This window comes from Lagenorhynchus albirostris, chromosome X (genome assembly GCF_949774975.1).
Source record: "Lagenorhynchus albirostris chromosome X, mLagAlb1.1, whole genome shotgun sequence".
In the NCBI taxonomy this organism is placed as follows: domain Eukaryota; kingdom Metazoa; phylum Chordata; class Mammalia; order Artiodactyla; family Delphinidae; genus Lagenorhynchus; species Lagenorhynchus albirostris.
Window position 1 is genome coordinate 15288948 of NC_083116.1, and position 22167 is coordinate 15311114.

Sequence of the window (22167 nt, forward strand, 5' to 3'; positions counted from 1 at the left end):
CCAAATATAACAGGTTTTGTTGGAGTGACCAACACCATGTATTTTGTAACACTTTAAAAGATGATCCTGCCTCTCTACAAGAACTGGAAGTTATCTGGCTCCTGTCTCAAGGATGAAAACAAAATTTACAAGTACAATCCCCGTTCTCTATCAAGAGGTCAGCAACGTCTGAGTCACGAAAAAGTTCAGATTTCAAAATAAGCCAGTATTCTTTTCCAACTCCATGCCAGAATTCCAGAAACTCTGCGACTTTTTTTTTCGGGCCGTGCTCCAGCACGCGGGGATCTTAGTTCCCTGACCAAGGATCGAACTCGTGCCCCCTGCAGTGAATGCGTGGAGTCTTAACCACCGGACCGCCAGGGAAGTCCCCCAGAAAATCTGTGACTTCTAAGAAAGGCTCCTGAATTGTTTCCCAGTGAAAAGGGGGCATTTATTTGACAGCTTCTTTCACAGGACTCGATGCCAATTTAGGCACATTTGTACAATGTTCGAAAAGCCAGACTCAAAGTGTGTAAAATATATGAACTTATTTGACTGGTGCAATCTGCCACATTTACTTTGAAATGCATCCCCAAATCATATGCATTGATGAGTAAAATGCTAATGGGAGACGACTCCAGATGCTGGGGATACAGGTGTTCACTGCAACATCATTTCAACTTTGAAAATCTTCATAATAAAATGTTAGGAGAAAATAAAATATAGATAAGCGAACATTTAAAAAATCATCTGCAGCTACAAACAAGCAGGTACTGGCCTAGATACAGGCACAGAATGTGGTACCGCCCAGAACAAAGGGACCAAAGTGAGAACGGTGGCCTCCAAGTGACAGAAATCTGCCAGAGCCATTGTAAGGCTTTGCGGGCGTAATCAAAGAAGCCCTGAAAATCTCATAACAAACCGTACCATTGCACCCATGCATTTTCAGACTTGTGTTGAGCGGTTTGAGCTATGGGCCAAGAGGGAGACCTTTCGAAAGGTTCCCTAATCCATTCACACAGCCCCATCAGAGGGATGACACTGGAGCCAGCCTCCGGCCTCTTCACTACCTCTCCCCTTTTATGGTGGTTTCAAGTTGAAAGCATATACTTGTCTGTTTCCAGATTCCTAAAGGTACTAGAAAAAAAAATCTAAATATAACAGATGGATAAGTACTCACTGTAACTGGAAACCAAAATGTAACTCCAGCTTTTGCAGGCCGATGCCCTAACACCATGGCTTTAGTGTAATGGTCTCACTGAAGACCTTTTGTCTTTATTCCCACAACAGAAATATTATCCTGACTTTGATGAATGACACGTGTTATTCAAAATTTTATTTTAAGCTGACATGAATAACCTTTACTTATTTTAAAGTCATTCAGTAAGTGTTCTCCAGTATGTTAAAATTTACTACAAAACACAGTTGAGTCTTGTCTGTTGTTTTTTATCAGTGCTTTCTAAATAGCTCGATACACTTCTAAAGAAATCTAATTCACGTTAGAGTTTTAAATGTTGGTGAAACCTCTGAAACATTTCTATGAGTTCTAGGCTTCCACGGAATATAACCAATAGGTTAGAAGGACCCTCTATTTGTACTGTTAGTGTTTATTAAATCTACCACCCTTGGGGGATATAAACAGCCACTAAACCCTCTCGAGACCTTGTATAAGTAAGCGGTATCACGCTGGTAACTTCCTGCCCCGCTATCCTCAACCCCAATTCTCCGCTTTTACTCATATAAACCAGACTCTCAACTTTATGTCCTAGACTGGCCTTTCAAATTTCCACGGTACAAATAATGTGACCGTGTAAAGTGGGGGAAAAGGGGCAGTGATACAAAGTGTTTGCTCACTTGCTGGGAGTTAGAAACAAAAACTCCCCCGGGTCTGAAAATGGAGCTTACTTCACATTCAACTTACCATCTTTTCCTAGCCACCAGCGAAATAAATGTCAGAATCTTAGCAAATCTGACAGCAGGGCTAAGAATGTCAAAACCGCAACCACACAGTGATACGCATGCTGCAGTGTTTAGGGGTAAAGTGTATGGATGCCCGCAGGCTGCTCTGAAATGCAGCCAAGAAACGAAGAGGGACCAACGGACGGAGGGGTACGTAGTGAAGCGAATTTAGCAAAACGTTTACCTATAGGATCGGGGTGGTGGGCGAGGAGCGTTCACTGTATAACTTCAACTTTTCTGTCTGTCTGAAAAACTTCATAACCAAGTGCTGGAAAAATGTGATGCTATGCTATAAGGGATTAGGTAGGAGGGACTGTCCTATTCAAGCATATGCTCCAACCATGTCAGGAATACTGATATCAGAGGAACAGGAAGTCAGACAAAGATCCTGAGATCGTCCTATGTAATACCACGGTAATGCTGTGGTTTGTAATTTATAAAATGCCTTTCATTTAATTAACTGTATCTCCAGTAAATGCCTAAATGACTTGGAGGACACCAGAGAAATCATGAGTAATTCTTGCTCCCAAGGAGCTTCCTGGGGAAAGAGAGCACTATTTAGGGCAGTAACCCCAACCAAATCCTTGACTCAATTTGCGCCTTAGATTGTCCTAGTAATAGAAAAGAGCGCACAGGAGAGGACCAAAGGAGCCGGGTCAAGATCCTATGTAAAGTCTACAAGGACTGACGATACAGAGGACACAGCTGGGAACATAAAGGACAGGCTACAAATAACAGAATACGTTGTACTGCTTTCAGGTTCAAATCCATCACGTGAGCCCAGTGCCAAGGGTGGAACTCAGCCTCTCCAATTAGTGAGCACTTGAACCACTTTAGTGAGCAAAAGACGCTATGGATTATGAATCCCCTAGGCACGTACACTGAGAACCACGTACACAAACCCGTCACCAGAATCCACAGAAAAAAACTCCACTGGTTCTGGGAAAGAAACACTTGGAATATCTTAAGTAAATTATTAATTCATAGCCCTGAAGAAGGTATAAAAATGGTCATATCACACACACGTATCACACGGTTTAAGAGGTGTCCACAGACCCGCGAAGGCCACAAATTCTCACCAAACTACCTAAGGGCCACTGCTTTCCTACCTCGGTGAAGAACTGTTACAGAAACTAACTGTTCATCCGGTAAACGGAGACCCTTCAGTGAGAGATGTCATACAGAGGGGGAAGCTTATCTGGTTGACAGGACAGGAGAATGAGGCTACTATTCCAAGTACATTTTTATATACTTTCTCCTTTTAAAATTTAAATTGATTCGATCCCTAGAGCTGTTTAAACAAAACGGAAATATTAAGAATTAAAGAGATGAGGAAATAAATTATAACTATTATTAGCACAGTTCTCCACACTAGGCTTTCAACACACAAGGTTGATACGATGGTAATGATGATGACGACGACAGTGATGGGAATAAACGCGCTTGCTGCTCTTCCTCGAGCACTGTTAACAGCTTTGGGCCTTAATGTTTTGATTTCTCTAAAAGCTTTGACCTGAGCTATGCTTATCGTACTGACCATGATAAAATGTATATGATTTAGCTATGGCCCTAATCTCATAAATTTTCTAAGTTCGCAGTTATAAGGCACATGAGCAAGGTTTCAACCCCAGAATTTTATGAGTATCCAACATTCGTCTCGCAAGTATGGATCTCTTTCACAAGTGAGCATCTGTTGTTGGCTTCTCAAGTCTCTGTACTATTAATAGAAGAGTTGATGATGGAGAAAATCTTCAAACAACTTCCATATCCATTGAGTCTTATGATGTTACAAAATCTTAATAAAAACATTAAGTATTCACAAGTTCCTATTGGACTGGAACTGAACTTGATGACAGACCTGAACTCTAATATTTTATCGAGGAATAAGAATGTAAGGGCACTTACGTTGCTTCTCTTGTCTCAGTCTTTGTACAATCCTTATTAATCATTTACTAACTCCTTTGTTTTGGTTTTAAAGAAAATTCACACATGTAAATTTGTTCCTAGAGAGGATGAAAGGACTTGCAGATAGATAAATTATCCATGAGTAAACTAACACAGTATACGCTAGCATTAAATAAAGCACTCTGACTCGATTTGGGGTACATTATTAAACTTCCTAAAACTGGAGTGTCCTTGTGAGTCTTAAAGCATCATATGGAAGAGGAGAAAAAGTTTTAAAGGATCATTTGAACCAACTCAAGTTCAAGATGGTTTGACTCCAGCTACCTTAGAGGTCAGAGATCCATGTCTTCATTTCACATCAATTAGGTATGGACAGAACACTAGATCTGAATTCCAATGTCCAAACCTGACTTCTTCCGTGTGAATCCTAGTCAAACCTAACCTTTACTGTGGACTTCCATGGGCACAGTTTAATACGCCTGAACTCTGATACATGGTTCGAACATTTCTATGCATGGAGACGTAGAATCCTGTAATGGATAAAGGAGATACTTTTAAAAAATAAAAACGAATGGAATATCCAATCAATGTTCCCATTGATTTAATATTCTTAGAAAAGATTCTCTTATAAAAAGTTCTCACTGAAAGTTCACCCACATTAACGAACAATAAAGACATGACCCTGGGAAATATTATTGATACCTATATTTTCTTCAATGTGAGACCTGGGGAACCTCAATTTCCTTAACAGTAAAAAAAAAAAAAAAAAAAAAAAAAGTCAAGTAACTTAAAAGACTGCTTATAGTAGGATTAACAAAACACCCAGAGATCACTTTAAAGGACTTGAAAGACTATTCATTCAGGTGGCTTGCTGACAGTAGCCAACTACGTGAATATTAAAACTCCAGGAACTGGGCTAGCACAGAACCAGGCAATGGCCTCACATAATTCAAGTGTACATATTTTATTTAAAGCAAGAAAGTTTCTGGCTCTACAGAAGGGGCATACCCATTCTGATGCTACTCTTATCCAAGGGGGCAGGTTGAGTTATGGTCCGTCGACAGAGAGCACTTGGTGTTGAAAACACCGTTCACGAAGAGGACCAGGGTTGGCCAGGAAGGCTGACGGGTGGTGTGTCTGGAAGCAAGTGAGGGCCACTCAAAGAGTCCCCTGAAGGCTGTTGTCCATAACATAGGCCACTAGTCCTTTGGAACGGATGATCTGACACCATGTGAGTAAAATTAGGAATGCACTTGTCCCTTTGTGGCAGAGCACGTGGTCATTTGGGAACCGTACTGGAGCCCCTGGTAACGTGCGCGTGTGTGCGCGTGCGCGTATTTATCTAGACGACTTCTCCACTTTCTCTACAAGTGCTACGTGAACTCGGATCAAAGACAGCAGAAGAATCGAAGACTCTGGAGATACCACTTTTCCAGAGTCCAGTTAGGACCCTTTCTCTAAATGAGGCAATTTCTCTCCTATAGTGAAAGTGAATTCCTTCTGTATCAGAGGCTGGGAAAGTCAGGAGACATACAAGAGGTCAAAATTAAGTCCATTAAATCCCAGCCCCGGATTTAGTCACCATAGAGACAGGGGAGATAAATAAACCAGCAACCTTAACAAATGTGCTGCACCTTTGCCAGACATCTCTCTGACTTACCGTTATTTTTACTTAAGTATCTTTCAGTCCAAACATAACTGACGATGAAGACTACAAAACCAAACAGAACTAGGCCCAAAAGAAACAGGAACACTCATGCAGGCAAAGGGCAGGCAAAGAGTCAAGAGCTGCCCCCCTCAGCAGTGTGCTCTCTGTTCCACTTGAAAAACGATTGCAACACGAAGCTGCAGAGGCAATGACAAATGGGGAAAATATGTGGCGCTACAGCCAGAGGAAACCATGTCAAAAAAGAAAAACAGACATGAAGTAACTGACCTAATTAAAGGAGAAAAGTATACTGAGAGCAGGGAGATGGGGAACACAACTGGAGGGGAGGGGGCGCTGGGAGAAGGCTCAGGACACTGAGGTGGAGGTTTGCTGCTTCGCTGAAGGAAACCAGAAGCTGAAACGGGCGTTGCCCTTCCTCGCGGCTCCACCGAGGCTCTACTGCAGCAAACGTGGAACCCGGGCACGCGAAGGTCCGGGCCCCAGCCCTGCTGCACGTCAATGAGAAGCTCCGAGACAGACATTTACACTTTGTCACGTGGGACGCCAAGATGCCTCTCCACCGACCGCAGGAGGCAAAAGGGGGGCTCGGGATGGTGGAACAAAGCAATCCAGAAGGAAGAATACCACTGGAACCCAGCGCTTAGGCCCTGAGCAGGAGTCCTCATCATGTTTCACAGCTATTTACCAAGCACCTCCTGTGTGATCAGTGGAAACATCACTGTTTGTGATGTGGCGTTGATGTAAGGAGGTCAAAGCTGAAGACTCTCAACCGCCAAAACGTACAAACAATAGGACAACAACGCGAACGAAAGCTCAGAGCGCTACTTACATTTGTCCAGGTGCCTTCTAGTTCTTGTCCATTCGTACACATCCCTTCACAAGGTAATAATCAGAGCACATGTACCATTTCGCATCCTGCATTTTTTAGTAAGGCTGTATTATACGGATTCTTTCATACTGCTCTGCAGGCATCAGAATTTTAATTTTGAACAAATTCATGGAATTCTACTTCACAGAGATATCATAGTTACTTAACCAAAACTATCTGTTGAATAAATGAACCACTTCTCTAACGTTGGATGCTTAAATTCTCATTTTTTGTCCTTACAAAGAACACTGTGAGGAATATCCATAACACACAGCTTTTTTCTTTTCTTAGAACAGCTTGTTTCTTCGAACACTTCCCCAGATAGGATTACTGGATCAAGGGGTACCAATCTTTGTGACTTTTGCCATATACTGCCAAATAATGTTCCAAAAAGCTTTTTACCAACTTACAACGTTACCAGCAATGAGTAAGTGTTTACTGGTTCCAAGGTAACCATATTAGCACTGGGCTTTCTTTTTGTGTTTGTTGACTTAACAGATGGAAAATGTACCTCACTGCTGTCTGAATATGCTCATCTTTGCATACCAGTGAGGCTGAACATTTTTTCAGGCATTCATTTACTCTGTGATAGAACATGAATGTCTTTTACCCGTCCACCTACTGGAGAATTCACTCAGCCAACAGTTACGGAGCATCTCCTTTTGTTCTGTGTTTTCCTTTTCAGTACTTTTCCCCCAGCTCTACTGGAGTATAATTGCAACAATTGTACATATTTAAGGTATACAATGTGATGGCCTGACATATGCACACACTGTGAAATAATTACTGCAATCAAGTTAACACAGCCATTACCTCACAGTTACCATTTTGTGTATGTGTAGTGAGAATACTTAAGATCTACTCTCTCGGCACATTTTTATATATTTGATTCCATTGATCTTTTCCTTTCTGACCTCTTTCATTTTTTTTTTTCCGGCTGCACCGCGTGGCTTACGGGATCTTAGTTCCCCGACCAGGGATTGAACCTGGGGCCACAGCAGTGAGAGTGTGGAGTCCTAACCACTGGACCACCAGGGAATTCCCCTGACTTGTATCATTTTATAGTTACAAGGTTATCATACTTCCATGGATTTGATTATTATCCTATTTTCTGTGGTCTTATTTAAATAAGTTTCTAGGAGTCTCTCATAAATATATTCTCCTATAATTATACAATTTAAAGCTCTAATTCCTACTTCATGATTCTTGACCTTTAACATATCTAGCTTTTTTATCAGAAGCACTTAATTTAAAACAAGATTTAAAGTAAAAGTTGGACTTCTTCTCTTTTACACAGGCTATGTTGTATTAAAAATAATTAACTAAAAAACATTATCCTGCTGCAACCAGAAGTGAATCCAGGTTTGTTAATGAAGATTCAACCCCAAAGAGCCTGGTTAAGATCTCCTTCTCTTTCTCAGGCCCAAGGAAGAGATATTTAGAACCACCACTGCATGACTGCTCTTTCTTAGGACTGCTTTAGGGTAGAGTCCCCTTCGCCACTCAAAGAGGCGAGTCCTCAGAGTAGCCACAGTATGAGCAGCTGCTTGTTGGAACTGCAGAACCTCAGGCCTGCCCCAGACCTGCTGCACCGGAATCTACATGTTAAAGGCTGAAAAGCACTGACGTAGACCACGGGATTCCCCCCAGCTCTGCTGACGCGCCTGCTCCGAATCAGGCACCATCAGAAGGTATCCCTCCCCTCAGATGTCTACCCTCAACCCTTTGAAGGTACCCCCTTCAAATGAACATCACCCAGCATATCGTGCACCTGAAAATTCACATGCTGAGGTTCTGAAAGGAAGGATGGCTCTAACTTTGCAGTCGCAATTTCACCCAGCCCTGGGATTGAAAAGTCACATGCACGTAAGAGCCAAGCAGGTCTTACAAATGAGTAAGACATTCAGATAATGGCACCTGACCCTTGTCCTTAGTGTCAAGGAGATAACACAGCGCGCTGGCGGCCGTGGCAAGTTTCAGAGTTCATGCTCTATCTAAAGATCCAGCGGCTATCGGCCCCAGCCCAGCGTTGCCCAACAGGAATGCAGGCTCCATGCTGTCAGATCTTCCGATATCTCAAGAGAAGATGAAAATCTGCATTTTTAGAAAAATGTGAAATCTCTCAATTTCTAAATGCTTGGCAATTCACTGAAAATCTTAAAGGAACCCCCTCTGCGTGCCAGGTCCAGCCCAGCACTTTCAGACCTTGGCTCCAGATGGACGGTTTCCAAACTCTTTAAGCCTGTGTGACCCATCTGTGCACCAAGAAGAGAGGTCACGTCAAGATCGATGGTACATGGCACTGACATACATGCGCTATCAAATGTCAAATAGACAGCTAGTGGGAAGCAGCCCCACAGCACAGGGAGATCAGCTCGTGCTTTGTGACCACCTAGAGGGGTGGGATAGGGAGGGTGGGAGGGAGACGCAGGAGGGAGGGGATATGGGGATGATTCACTTTGTTATACAGCAGCAACTCACACAACATTGTAAAGCAATTATACTCCAATAAAGATGTTAGGGGAAAAAAAAGTCAACCAAGTTAAAAAAAAAAAAGATCAATGGTACAAATCAAATAACTACGACTACTGCTTTTAAAAATTTTGTTTTGTGAATATTAAAAACTGCCAAATCAATCATGAAAGTGACCTTATGTCAATGATACAAATATTTCCTAGATGTGAAATAAATGCTCATTAACAATATCGTCTCTACTACAAAAACAAATACGTAGAGTACCCAGCTCAAGTATGCATTAAGAATTATGTTGTGTTCAAGTTTTTGTTCCAAGTAATTCCATACCTAAAGGGCAGCCAAATGGGACAATTTCAAGTCCCTGAATTATCAAGTTTACCTGTGATAAATGCTGTACTGAACATAAAACGGGACACATTACCATTAAAAAATATATATCCTCATGTGGAAACTGCAGAGTCCATTCTCCTAAACTGTCCCATTTTTCCAAATAAACTTTAAAAATCTAGAGTGTGAAATATACAGTTTACATCTGTTTTCATTTGGGGGGCATTTGGGTCCCAGGCACAGCTGCATCTCCAGGAATTAAGGCATCCTTTATTATTTGCACACGCTTATACGGAGGTGGCTCAAGGGGCAGACTGGAGACAGGGACTTTGGTTTGTACGCCTCAACCCATACTGGTCTACTCAATACCGGGCAATTTAATTTAAATAGGAAAATCAATTTTCAGTTTCCTCTTCTGCAAAAGGTAAGTAATCTAGGGATGTCCTATACTTGAAGAATATCAGACGAAAACGCATCACATTCTTTTTGTTTTGCTCACTCCTACGTTCCTGGCCTAGTCCACAGTAGGGTTGAACGAATGAATGAATAAAAGAAATGAAGAAAGATCATAAGATACCACTGCATCGTGACTGTTGAACTGTGTTACATCAATCCCATAGATTTCTGTCACGGTGAAACAGAATTTAATGGATTCTATTTCATTAACTCACTTGAGAAACTCACTGCTCTAAAAGAAAACCCAAAGATGCTAAGCTTTGGTCAAATTAAAGATGTCATTGAGGTATTCTTAATATCACAAAACCACTTCAAATATGTTTTCAAAGGACTTCAAATTAAAATATTCCATTTTAGGAATACAGTCTTGTACACGTAGTTTCTATTAAAGTTTTTTTTACTGACAAGAGTTTGTCAAGGCTGCAGACTGCTGTGGAATTACTAAGGGCATACAATGCACACGAATGGCCAAGGTTCACCTGGCCAGCATTTCCCACTCAGTTGACGGGAGGATGTTTTTAACTCATCTGTGTATGGCCTTCAACAATCTAGTCTCTCTTGCTGTGGAAAAATAAAAGTAAGAGCTGTGAAAGGGCACAGAGTGAAAACCTCTGCTCCTTAAACAGGGTACTGCTTTTCAACTGCCCTAGGGCTCCTTGGAGGAGAAGGGTCGCAGCCTCCTACTTGAGCCCAGGCAGTTCTGGTTGGGTATTCTCGGCTGGGGTTTTAGACCTCATGTTTTTATTTGAAGACAGGCTTTTATCATTTAAAAAAAAGTTTGAAAACAACCCTTTTAGGTGAAGGCTGTGGATGATAGTAATGCCAGGGCTTAAATCTGAAGATGGAAGAGCCGACTGAGGCTGACAGCTGAGAGAAACTGCCGCAGCTTTGGTCACAGGGCCAGTTTAAAGCCCCAGGCCCTGGGAACGACTGCCAGCGACCATCGTAATGGATGAAATTGATCAAATTCAGATTAAACACTTCTAAAAAGCTGTCCTACTTTTTCACTCTTTAGGGTTTATATTTTATAGTCGTATTTAGGGTTTAATATAATATACTTGCATATATATTTTAAAATCTCTGGAGAATCCTGCATCAAGTAGATGTAAGAAAGGCAACTCTCACCACCTAGGAAGCAACAACCCTAACTGAAATAAAAGGCCCTACATTGAATGTGGGACTGAGCATGGAATGGGACAGGGTGGAGGGGAAGGCAAAAACGCAGCAACCTTTCGATGGATGCAAGTGGAAATCCTGAGTGGTCCGGTGCAGCGAATGTCACCACCTCTCTTATAAACACAAGGAGACTGGGGCCCAGGAAAGCAGAAAGACCGTGGCCCCTTACACTGTGCCTGGAGGAACTGTCTTGCAGACTCCCTTCCTTTCCACATCCAAAGGTGAACGTCCCCCATCTCTCAAGAGAGAGAAATGAGTAAGCCGGCACCGTCACAGAGTGTCCAGAAGCCGCCGAGGCGAAAGGAAGAGGACGGAGGATGCCTATCCAGGGCATGTCAAATGGAAGGCCTGGCGCACCCCACTGCTCACACCCACGCGGCTGCGCTTAGAACTTCAGTCCTAGCGAGAGAAAGATCTGGCGGCCCACGGTAATGTGGTTCCATGGAAACACTCCAAATCACCAGGTTCTGCAGTGGCAGCTCCACAGGTCGGCTCGGCTCACCCCAGGCGGAAGAGTCCTGACAGCTGGCCGGGCGGCCCAGCCTTGCGGGGCTCCGGCCCAGGGTCTGCTCCATGCGGCTTTCCTGCTCCCTACTGTTCACGCGGCAGCACGAGCAGAGCTACACCCTCAAGCAGGCCTCTGACCATCCTGCTGTGCTTGCCACACTCACGTTCCATGCCCCCAAATGAAAAGCAAATGAGATGTGTCTGCCCTTGAAAAGGCATTCCCCAGAGACCCAGTATCTAGGGTAAGCAGTGATGTCGCTCAGCTCAATTAAAACAAACCCCCTTCAAGGCTACGGTACAGACAGAGATCTTTGTACAACGTTGAGCCTAACACCACACACCAGGAGGTGGAGATCAGTGTTAAGAATGTGTGGCGACTCGGAAAACTTACCTCACACTGGATGTGTGCAGAACGGGATGTATTCAGTGAGGGCGGGACGCAGCTGACAACAACCTCCAACGTACCTAAGTTAGGAAACAATGAGAATCAAGAGGTCAAGTTACCTTTTCAGAAGAAAAGTTAGAAATTCCTAAAAAACAAAACCAAAAATCAACTTCCTTTGACATGGCTCACGGTAACACGTTCTGCTTTGTATTTACAACCCTTAGAGCTAAAGGAAAACTGCCAAGATGCTCTGCATATTTCCCCAAATGTCTGTTTATCATATAACATTCGCACCGGCAGTGGATCTGGCCCCCTCATTATCAAGCTGTATTAGCTCAAACACTCAGCATTGTTAGCGGAGTGAGCTCATGGCCTATTTCAGTTTTAAATTAACATTTGGCAATCACCCGGGTAATCAAAACAAATGACTCAGTCGTTTAGAATAGATTTATTAGTTGAGCCTTTTTTCCCCCCCTCTTTTAACAGCTCTAGAATATTTTGCCACAGGAGGGCTCAGATCCAGACAGAATGTAGAGCACAAGTCACCAGAGGAATATTTAGAGGTGTTGCCATGGAGATGAGGTGCCTTGCGACCACTGAAGTTATCTCCAACCAACAACAGGATTAGGACGCAGGCTGGTAGGCATGCCTAGGAAACAGGTGTGCCCTGTGCTTTTCCCATCACGACACAAAGACGGTATACCCTGACACGCTGCCCTCTCCGCACCCGCGAGGCCTCCCCACGGGCACGCTGGCATCACCACCTTAGCCACCCCCCATCATTCAGAAAGGACTGGCTGGGGCTAAGGAGAAAGGCAGTGTGATCACTGTATCATCCCCAACGTGTGAAATGCTGAAACTCACACCAAAGGCACTTTTATATGAACTGTAAAATGTACACGAGCAAATGAAATCTGAGGAAAAGACAGCTCCCAGAGAGGAGGCCCCCCCCCAGCCCCGTCTCCTCTGTTCACTGCTCTATTCCCACACCCAGAACAGTGCCTGGAACACAGGAGGCGCTCAAGAAGCATCCACCCAATGAAATAAGGCAAACATAAACCAAGGATTATAACCAGGCTCATGACTGCCCCCCGCGCCCCAACCAACCGGTTCCAGGCCAATCATCGAACAAGCAACGGTGAGAGATTTTTTCTTTTTTTTACTGTTAATGGGAAAATAAGTACCTGGTCCAGTTAGTTCAATAGGCTAATGGGTTCATCTGTTTAGAGACCTTAATGACAACTGTCACAGTTGAAGACAACTCTTCCAAACTTGAAATGGACAAGTCCGCTGACTATAGGGACAGGGGTCTTGTCCGCCAGATCAAAAGCCCAGAAGGGGCTTCCCTGGGGGCGCAGTGGTTGAGAGTCCGCCTGCCGATGCAGGGGACACGGGTTCGTGCCCCGGTCCGGGAAGATCCCACGTGCCGCGGAGCGGCTGGGCCCGTGAGCCATGGCCGCTGAGCCTGCGCGTCCGGAGCCTGTGCTCCGCAACGGGAGAGGCCGCAACAGTGAGAGGCCCGCGTACCGCAAAAAAAAAACAAAAAAAACAAAAAAAAAGCCCAGAGGAAGGCAAATTTGTGCCAGCGACAAAGAGCTAACTTTCAAAAGCAAATGCTTGAAAGTGACTGACTCCAATAGAATACCTTCTAGTCCCCTTCCCACCTATACTTAAGTAGAGATAATATTTTCTTATTCTATCATATGAATAATGCAGCATTGGTTTTATATTATACCTCATTTGTCTTACAGGACTTTAAGTTTCTTGGTGACAGGGACAGAAATCCCTGCTTTCTCTTCTATCTCCCGGGACTCAGCACGGTATGTACACACAAAAGCCTTGGCTAAGTCTCTTCTCCCACCACCCACACCCCACTCACACAGAACTCAGTTTCTAGAAGGTGCCACACCCTTTCATGCAGCTGCGGGGAGAATGCAGCATGGCGCAGCTGTTCATAGCAAGGGCGCCAGAGTCAGGCTGCCTGGGTTCACATACTGGCCCCGCCTCATATTAACTGTACAACCTCTGCGAACCTCATGTTAGCTGACCTCACAGAGAGGCTGTAAGGTGGCAACAGGGCAGTGCATATAAAGCACTTAACAAGGCCTCACGCATACAAGGTACTCACCGAATATCAGATATATAATTAACACTACTATTCCAGCAGGTGCAGAGTGAAAAGGTTATCAAAATTGGATAACCATTTCATATGCTGCCTCAGATACCTGGCCCCAAATATACCCCTACTTAGATCGAACCCGACTTAAACTTTGAACCTGAATCCATCACACTCCAGCCTTATTATACTAGTCCATTTTACTCACCCTTCCAGAACCAATTTTTCCTAGAGATGGATTTGATACATGCTGGGCTCTACTTGAAGGCATCCCGTTCTCTAAAGAACCAGAAGAGCTTCCTCCCTGAGACCCCAACCCGGCCAGTACCTTCCCTTCCTTCTCTCTGTCTGCTCCCTACCTCTGCAAATTCAGGCTTTGATGGGGCCGGGGGAGGCCAGAGAACTTGGCATCTAGTAACCGCACCAAGATGCCGGCTCTCCCTCGCAGAGGAAGTCCTTGAATGTCATATTCCCTGAGGGCCTCTAGAGGGCAGAAGAGAGAAAGGCCCAAAGGCTGAGCAGGCAGAGCTCTCGCATGGGGGTCCAACTTGGGCCCCTGCCAGAGGAGTCTTGAGTTGCACAGTTCAGAGTTTGACCATCAAGAACTAGCCCACAAAGAGAGATGAAAACGTACAGCAAGATTTTAACAGCATTTCTACGTCCAGTTCACGTTACTGTGTCCCGCTTAACACTGAGTTGGGGATAAAGGCACTCAGAGCCGTAGAGTCGTGTACACTTTTCAATCTGCAGTGTGTAACTGTGGCTCCGACCAGACATAACACAAATTGTGTTGATGATATTGCGCAAGTCAAAGAGTAAAAACAGAACAGCAGCCAAACACACTGGGTAAAATGTGATGACAGCAAAGTAATCCAAAATAAAACCCAAACACTTTGGGGTCAGTCATGCTTTAAAATAAATCACGTTAATCTTATCCCACCCTGACAGAATTAATAAGTGAAATTAGACAAACCATTTATGTTATTCCAGAAGCCAGAAGCTGTGTTCCAGTGACATTTAACACACACAATCATTCTCCTTCAGGTTTAACAACGGTATTTTGGTCACAGACACTGTCAGTCCTATCACTATGGACAGCCAAGCTTAAATGATCCCCAAATCACCAATCAATTGGGTGAATTACGTGGAAAATAAAATCCAGAGACAACAGCTGTTTGAATGAATCTAAAAGACCAGTTGAATCAATCAAAATGGATGAGCCCCACAGATTCACTGTCTCCTCTAACTCTTTGAATGCGATTGTCATGGTAACCATTCCTTAATCATGTCCTTCAGAATAGTCTCTCCTACCTAAGAAACCAAAGAGCAGTGAACCCCAAATATCTTCTTAATTAGGTACAGTTGTGATGGTACTGAGCAGCCGCTTAGACTTCTCATTTATCCTGCTTCGATTCAAATGCTTACGCTGCTATGGTCGTTAGAGACATCGGCATTTGCACCATCCAGAAACACATTTGAAATGTTACCATAACATGCAACAGGAAATACAAACGAGATGGCCACCGACTTCTTTCCTTTAGCAGAAGAACTGATAAAGTGGCTCTTATCCGGCAAAATAATTAATTGGTATAAATAAATGGTTCAGATAAAAGATGCCTCATTTTAATAATTTCAACATAATCAGGATCTGCAATATCATCGAGTCTTTACCAGCACATTAACTTAATAAACAAAATCCAAGAGGATATTATGTTATAGAAATATAATAAAGTCTAATTTTGTGTCCTTAGACTGAGTATAATATACTCTATACTATGTCTGGAAGACCATTTATTCCACACAAGTTTCTACATCTATTATTTTATATGATATAATATTCTTCAAAATTTGCAAAGAGAAAGGTTTTATCTTTACTCAGTCTGGGAAAAGAGAGGTTATATTTTTTAAAAGGTATCTACTAGATATACTACACATTTCAGGTTGTGATCCTTCTAGATTCATCCTTAGATTTTTATAGTTCCTTCAGAAAACTAAAAAGTGCACAACTTTTCCAAAGTTAGAGTGGTGACCATTTTAAAATATTGCATTGGAATATATGGAACGCTTTAAAATATCAAACGTGCTGTTACAGGTTTGCAACTAGTAATAAAAGGTCTCTCCTTCCAGATACGGCACAACCTGTAAACTAACAAAAGGATGAAAGGCAAGCAGTGTGCCCACCACGCCCCCAATAAGCTCTAAGGAGAAATTTCAATGGGCCATTTCTGGATGCAAATTTAAAGAATTTGTGGTCACAAAGGGGGGATAAGAAATAAAAATACACGCGTTCCTTTTTAACTGACACACTAAAACATGAAGAATACTTTTGCTACAAACACAAAAATAATCAAGTGGGACCACATCAAATAAAAAAGCTTCTGCACAGCAAAGGAAATGATCAACAAAATGAAAAGGCAACCTACGGAATGGGAGAAAAATATTTGCAAATCATGTATCTGATCAGGAACTAGTATCCAAACTATACAAAGACCTCATACAACTCAATGGCAAAATAAACAATCCAATTTAAAAAATGGGCAGTGGAGCTGAATAGACATTTTCGCAAAGAACAAACACATGGCCAACAGGTACATGAGAAGATGCTCAACATCGCTAATCATCAGGGAAATGCAAATCAAAACCACAATGAGATACCACCTCACACCTGTCAGAATGGCTATTATCAAAACACCACAAATAACAAGTGTTGGCAAGGATGTAGAGGAAAAGGAACCCTCTTACACTGTTGGTGGGAATGTTAATTGGTGCAGTCACTATGGAGAACAGTATGGAGGTTCCTCTGAAAATTAAAAAATAGAACTACCATATAATCCAGCAATTCTGTTTCTGGGTATTTATCCAAAGAAACTAACTCAAAGAGATATCTGCATCCCCATGTTCACTGCAGCACTACTTACAATAGCCACGATATGGAACAACCCACATTCCTATCAATGGATGAATGGATAAAGAAGATGCAGTACATGTTTACGCAACGGAATGCTACTCAGACATAAAAAGAAGGAAATCTTGCCATTTGCAACAACATGGATGGATCTCCGGGGCATTATGTTAAGTGAAATTAGTCAGAGAAAGACGAATACTGCATGATCTCTCTTATACACAGCATCTAAAAATTTAAAAACAAAAAACAAGCTCATCGGTACAGAGAACAGATTGGCAGTTGCCAGAGGCAGGGGGTGGGGAAATGGGTGAAGGGGTCAAAAGGTTTAAAAAAACCCAGACTGTACGTGTTTTCTGCGTATGTCTTTACATAACTGCTGGCTAATGAGCTTTATAAGACTAAAGAAAAGGAGAAAAACAAACAAAAAACTAAAACATTAAGAATACTTAGGAATAAAAAAGCCATCAATAACAGAATAAAGGGAACTAAAATGATCAGGCATGAGGAACAAGTAGGAACAATGCAAAAGAAAACCCCAAAAGCCCCAAACCAAAAGCAAATTAAATGGTGAAATCCAGCAAGAAAAATGGAGCAGCAAACATTTGCTAAAGTCAAAAGGTAAAACCTCGAAATTCTTGCCCTTTGCCCTAATGTTCAATGGTATTTTCGTTTTGTTTTAAAAATATGGAGATTGATGTTCTTTCAGTGACTATTACAACGGTTCCCAAATAAAACAAATGATAAAATAAAAATTCACTTAATTGACTGATAGGCTTGAATTAGTCATTGCCAAGTTTACAACTTTCCCACAACTCCAAGCATTCTTTCATCAAGAGAAACAGGATTTCCCGCCCCCCCCCCCGGCCCCGATGACCATGGGTAGCTTTGTGGATGACTGTAATTTGTGTCTTTCTATAAGTCACTGGGGAATACACACCCCCCAAATTAGAACTCCAAAATCAAAGCAATGAGGGACAGAGGATAAGTACAGATGTGTAAAACGTGACCATTCTGAGAGCTGCATCTGGAGAGCACTGGCTGTCCCAGAAGAGAGGAACTCCTGAGCCAAAGCCTCATTCTAACCCTGCCTTCACCCCACAGCTATCACCAAATCCTAGCCATCTGTCCTGCAAGAGAGCTTTCCTACTTTTTCTTCCTTCTAATCACATTTCTACATTCGCAATTTGGTTCATGATTACTTCACACCTAGACTACTTCACCAGACTTCCCGACTATGGACGCACTCCCGTCTTCGTAGAACCGCCAGAATCACCTTTCGAATGTACCACCTTGAACGGCTCACTCCCTTTCCCCCCAACTTTCCTCCATTGTAATCTGAAGGCCAAATTTCTAGCATGAAATTCAAGGCCTTCCAGTCATACTCGAACCCACTCTTCCCCTTCTCCCACACTCAGCTCTGGTTCTGGCTGACTCCGTGCCTCTGAGCTCTGTCACCCCGACTGAGTAACAGGCGCTCGGGTGGACGCCACCGTCCCTACACCAGTGATCCTCAAGTTGGCTGCCCCTGGGGAGCCAGAGCAACTAGTAACGTCTCGGTGCCCCCCGTGTTCCCCCAGAGGAATCTAATGGGCAGCCACATTTGAGAACCGCCGCCCCGAATTCCGAGAGCCCACAAAGTTTAGTGGGCGTGACAACCTCCGGGGGGGCGGGGATTATTAAAACACAAAGTGTTGAGCTGCATTCCCAGTGCTTCTGGTTCAGTAGGTCTGGGGTGGGGCCCCTGAATCTGCATTTCTAACGAGCTCCCAGGTAATGCTGATGCTGCTGGTCCAAGGACCCTACTTTGAGAAATACTGGTCTATAGTCATAACTAGCATAGTTATACAGTATAAATATATGTACCATTTACACATAACAGTAACTATTATATGCATACTTCATCTGGCAAAAGAGAAGGTACCGTCTTCTGGAATCCTATTACTGCCTTGTACTGTTGTTTACCTTTTGAACCCATTTGTTCGTGAACCAATCTATAGAAAGTCTTAGGGATTATCCAGTCCGATTCCCTTTTTATAAAGTAAGTACTGAGGGGAAGTACTTTGCCCAGGGATCAGATGGTTATCGGTAGAACTTGGGCCAGGATTCAACACTCCCGACTCCCTCCTCCTCCCTCTCAGCGCAGTACTCTTCCCACCACATCCTTAATGCGTCTCTAACAGCTTCTCCAATTAGAATGGATGTTCCTTCCTTGAGGAGATCCTTTTTGCTTTTGACGTTCCCCACAGCATCTAGCACATAGAGCAAGCAGTCAGTAAACGTTTGCTGCTTTCATTTGAGGAAGTGTTCGGACTCATACTCTAGAAGCTGCCTTTGGTACCCTATGAACTGTTTCCTTACGTGCTGGCCACTGGGCGGCCCTGCTCCCATCAATTAGCCGCAGAATAAATCCTTCACATCGGGATGCACGCGGCCAGTGTCTGCTATAGGGACAATCACACACATGTAAAGGAAAATTATAGGGTTTTAAAAGTGGAAGGAGAGATACGTTTATAAGGTGACACAAATCAACTTTCAAGTTATATGTCAGAAACTTTTACAAGTACCCCAAGTTCCATGTGACACCCAACAGGCCCACGCAGCTGTAACAGCCCGGCAGTGGGCTTCAGCCAAGGGGCCCTGACTTTTTGGTGCTGAGGTCCTGCCTCCTTGTTCCTTCACAGAAAATCCACAAGTAACTGAATCAAGGGTAAACAGGAGATAGAGGGGAAGGGAGATGAAGAGCAGCCGAAGGGCAGCGAGCGGCGACTGGGTGAGCAACGGGGGGCAAGAGGACGGTGTGACACACCCGCCCTGCCTGCCATCGCCACTGCACCTCCGCAGGCCTTCGAGCTATTTCCAGCAGCCTGGCTGAGAGGAGCATGACTGGGCCCGGCCTCCTGACTGACCGGGCCTGTCTACACCTGCGGGGCAAACACAGGATGCTCTGGTGACTTCTGCTGCCTCTACAATGGACAGGAAGTGCTGTACAATCATGTCAGCTCACAGAACCTGGTGTCAGGCGTGAGCACAAGGAATGCAGCGGCTGTGCCACCACTTGGTTCACCACCAGCCCACAGTAACCCGTGACCTTGGCAGCCAAACTGGAATCCCCAGCGTCCATCATGGACTGTGGCTCAAGGGAGAGGTTCTCTCTGTCTCCTCTTTCCCCTTCTCTAATAACAGGTATAACAATGAGCATACGTAACAGATCCATACATTAAAAGTTTTCTTCCGATATACAATAAAATTTAATAAGTTAAATAGGTGACCTCTATAACCAACTCCCCCCTTCATGAGTATTTTCGCAGCTAACTGTATGAAGTTTTTGACCCTGGGTCTAATCACAGACCTGATGGACGCATTCCATGAACAACCATATCCCCAAGACATCCATTCCTTGATTCCTTCACTGCCATCATTTATATTCCAACTCTTGATGCTTTCTCAATTTTTCCTCTTCCAGTGACTTTAACACCATCCTCATGTTTGCTTGTCTCCCTCAGCCTCAATGTCCTTCTCAGGCCTGACCACCCCCCCCCCCACCTACTAACGCCTACAGAGAACGTTCTGTTTACACAGCCAACTCAAGGAAGCAACATGTACTTGTAGTTGCTCGTAAGAATCAGCCAGGTCAAAAAGAAAGAATCAGCCAGTTCCAGTATACAGAAACCACTGGCAAGAAGACCTTAAAAGACCTCATCTTTTCACATGGCTTTACTGTCACACTGGCCATGCTGAGTAATTGCCCAGAGGTTCTGGTCTCAGGTCCATGCTACTACAAGCCAAGCAACAGCCTTTGGCCGAAAGCAATCAAACTCTGACCTGGATATTGGCTGCAAGCGTTGGCATGAGCTCACCGATTGTCACTGTTGCTAGTGATACCACAAATGCAAGGGTCAAAAAAGGGCTCACTGGGTTGTAGGGCACGGAATTTGTCAAGCCCGGGGCTCCACTCCACCACAAAGATGGCACGATGCCCCAGTGGTGGCAGACAGACAAAGTCCCGACGCAGTGCTCACACTAACCTTCTCAGTAACTCTTGTGCAACCAGACAGTGGTGAACAGCGCTGGGCAGCTCTCCCGGGAAATCACATTTTCACTATTCAGGGGACCCACAGTACAAGTTACAGCACTCACGAAGAGACACTTCTCTTACATTACTAGTACGTAAAAGCAAACACTGCGCTTTTATCTACAAATTAATAATAAAAAGTGACTGATATATTCATTGTATTTCTGAATCCCAAGTGAAAAATAATAGATTTAAAATAGATTTCTTAAAAGCAGTTTTAGATTTACAGAACTGAGCAGAAAGTATTTTCCACATACCTCCACAATACCTCCTTCCCAGTTTCCTGTATCTTTAATATCCTGCATTACTGTATGTTTTTTTACAGTTGATGAGCTATCACTGATACATTATTATTAACTAACGTCAATAGTTTACATTAGGGTTCATTCTTTCTGCTGTGCATTCTATAGATTTTGACAGATGCTGAGGTTTTTTGTTTTTTGAAACAAAACAAAAAAACCCAACCCTTTCCGGGAATTCCCTGGCGGTCCAGTGGTTAAGACTCCCACACTTCCACTGCCCAGTGCCTGGGTTTGATCCCTGGTAGGGGAACTAAAATCCCACAAGCCGCGTGGTGTGGCCAAAAACAAACAAACAAAAAAACACCAAACCAAAAAAACGTTTCCAGTACCTTCTGAGGAGCAATAAATCTCCTTACCTCAAGACCATTTTAATTGCTGTAGCTTTGTAAAGGCAAGTTTCACAGGAACGCTGTAATGTACATCATTCATTTCTTTTCAATGATTCATGGTTTCAAAGACTGACTATAACATAGCCCTGCAAACATATTCAACTCTGATTATGTGAAAACCAACCATTCACAACTCTCAGACCTCCAGTATGGCCCCAAAAAAACGAGTCTGAAGAAATTCTTGGACCACAAAACAAAAAGTAAGAAAAACAGTCTCCAAGATGACATCTGACATGTTGGAATTAGTCTGCTGATGACTTGGTCTGGAGATGTTTATAAAAACAGCTTTGTCATGAGAAAGCAGAGCAGTGTAAGAGAAGTAGCATCGGGAGACAGAAAAGAGGAGGAAGAAAACTGGGAAAGGAAAGCAGGGACGGGCAGAAACAGTCGAAATCGGGAGTGGCAGATGGACACGAGATGCAGGACAGAGCGGCAGCAATGGAAAGGAGAGCCAGCTAGACATAAAAGGACGGTGACAGGAATTATTTTGAGGGGGTGAGTGAGGAAGGGACAAAGTGCGTCTCAACACTCTAGCCCTTAAATTGCCTAATCATTCATTCAACTGAATATATCAATGGGAAAGCAACATTCAGCATGTTAAAAGCCGGCTTTGCATGTTAAGTGTGTAAAGATGGTACACCTTCCATCCACTGAAAATTCCCTCTGAAACCCATTTC

At 43.5% G+C, this 22167-nt stretch overlaps 1 protein-coding gene and 1 non-coding gene across 2 annotated transcripts in view; both read right to left on the bottom strand.

The window, feature by feature from the left end:
- The window catches only part of FHL1 (four and a half LIM domains 1), a 60804-nt gene that overhangs the window by 25529 nt on the left and 13108 nt on the right, over nt 1-22167 (bottom strand). The window contains exon 2 of the mRNA XM_060137055.1: nt 11713-11786. The gene's annotated coding sequence lies outside the window, so the exon portion shown is untranslated. The remainder of the gene's footprint in view (nt 1-11712; nt 11787-22167) is intronic.
- On the bottom strand, nt 7346-7418 carry TRNAE-CUC (transfer RNA glutamic acid (anticodon CUC)). The gene has a single exon. It is a non-coding gene; the product is annotated as a tRNA-Glu (tRNA).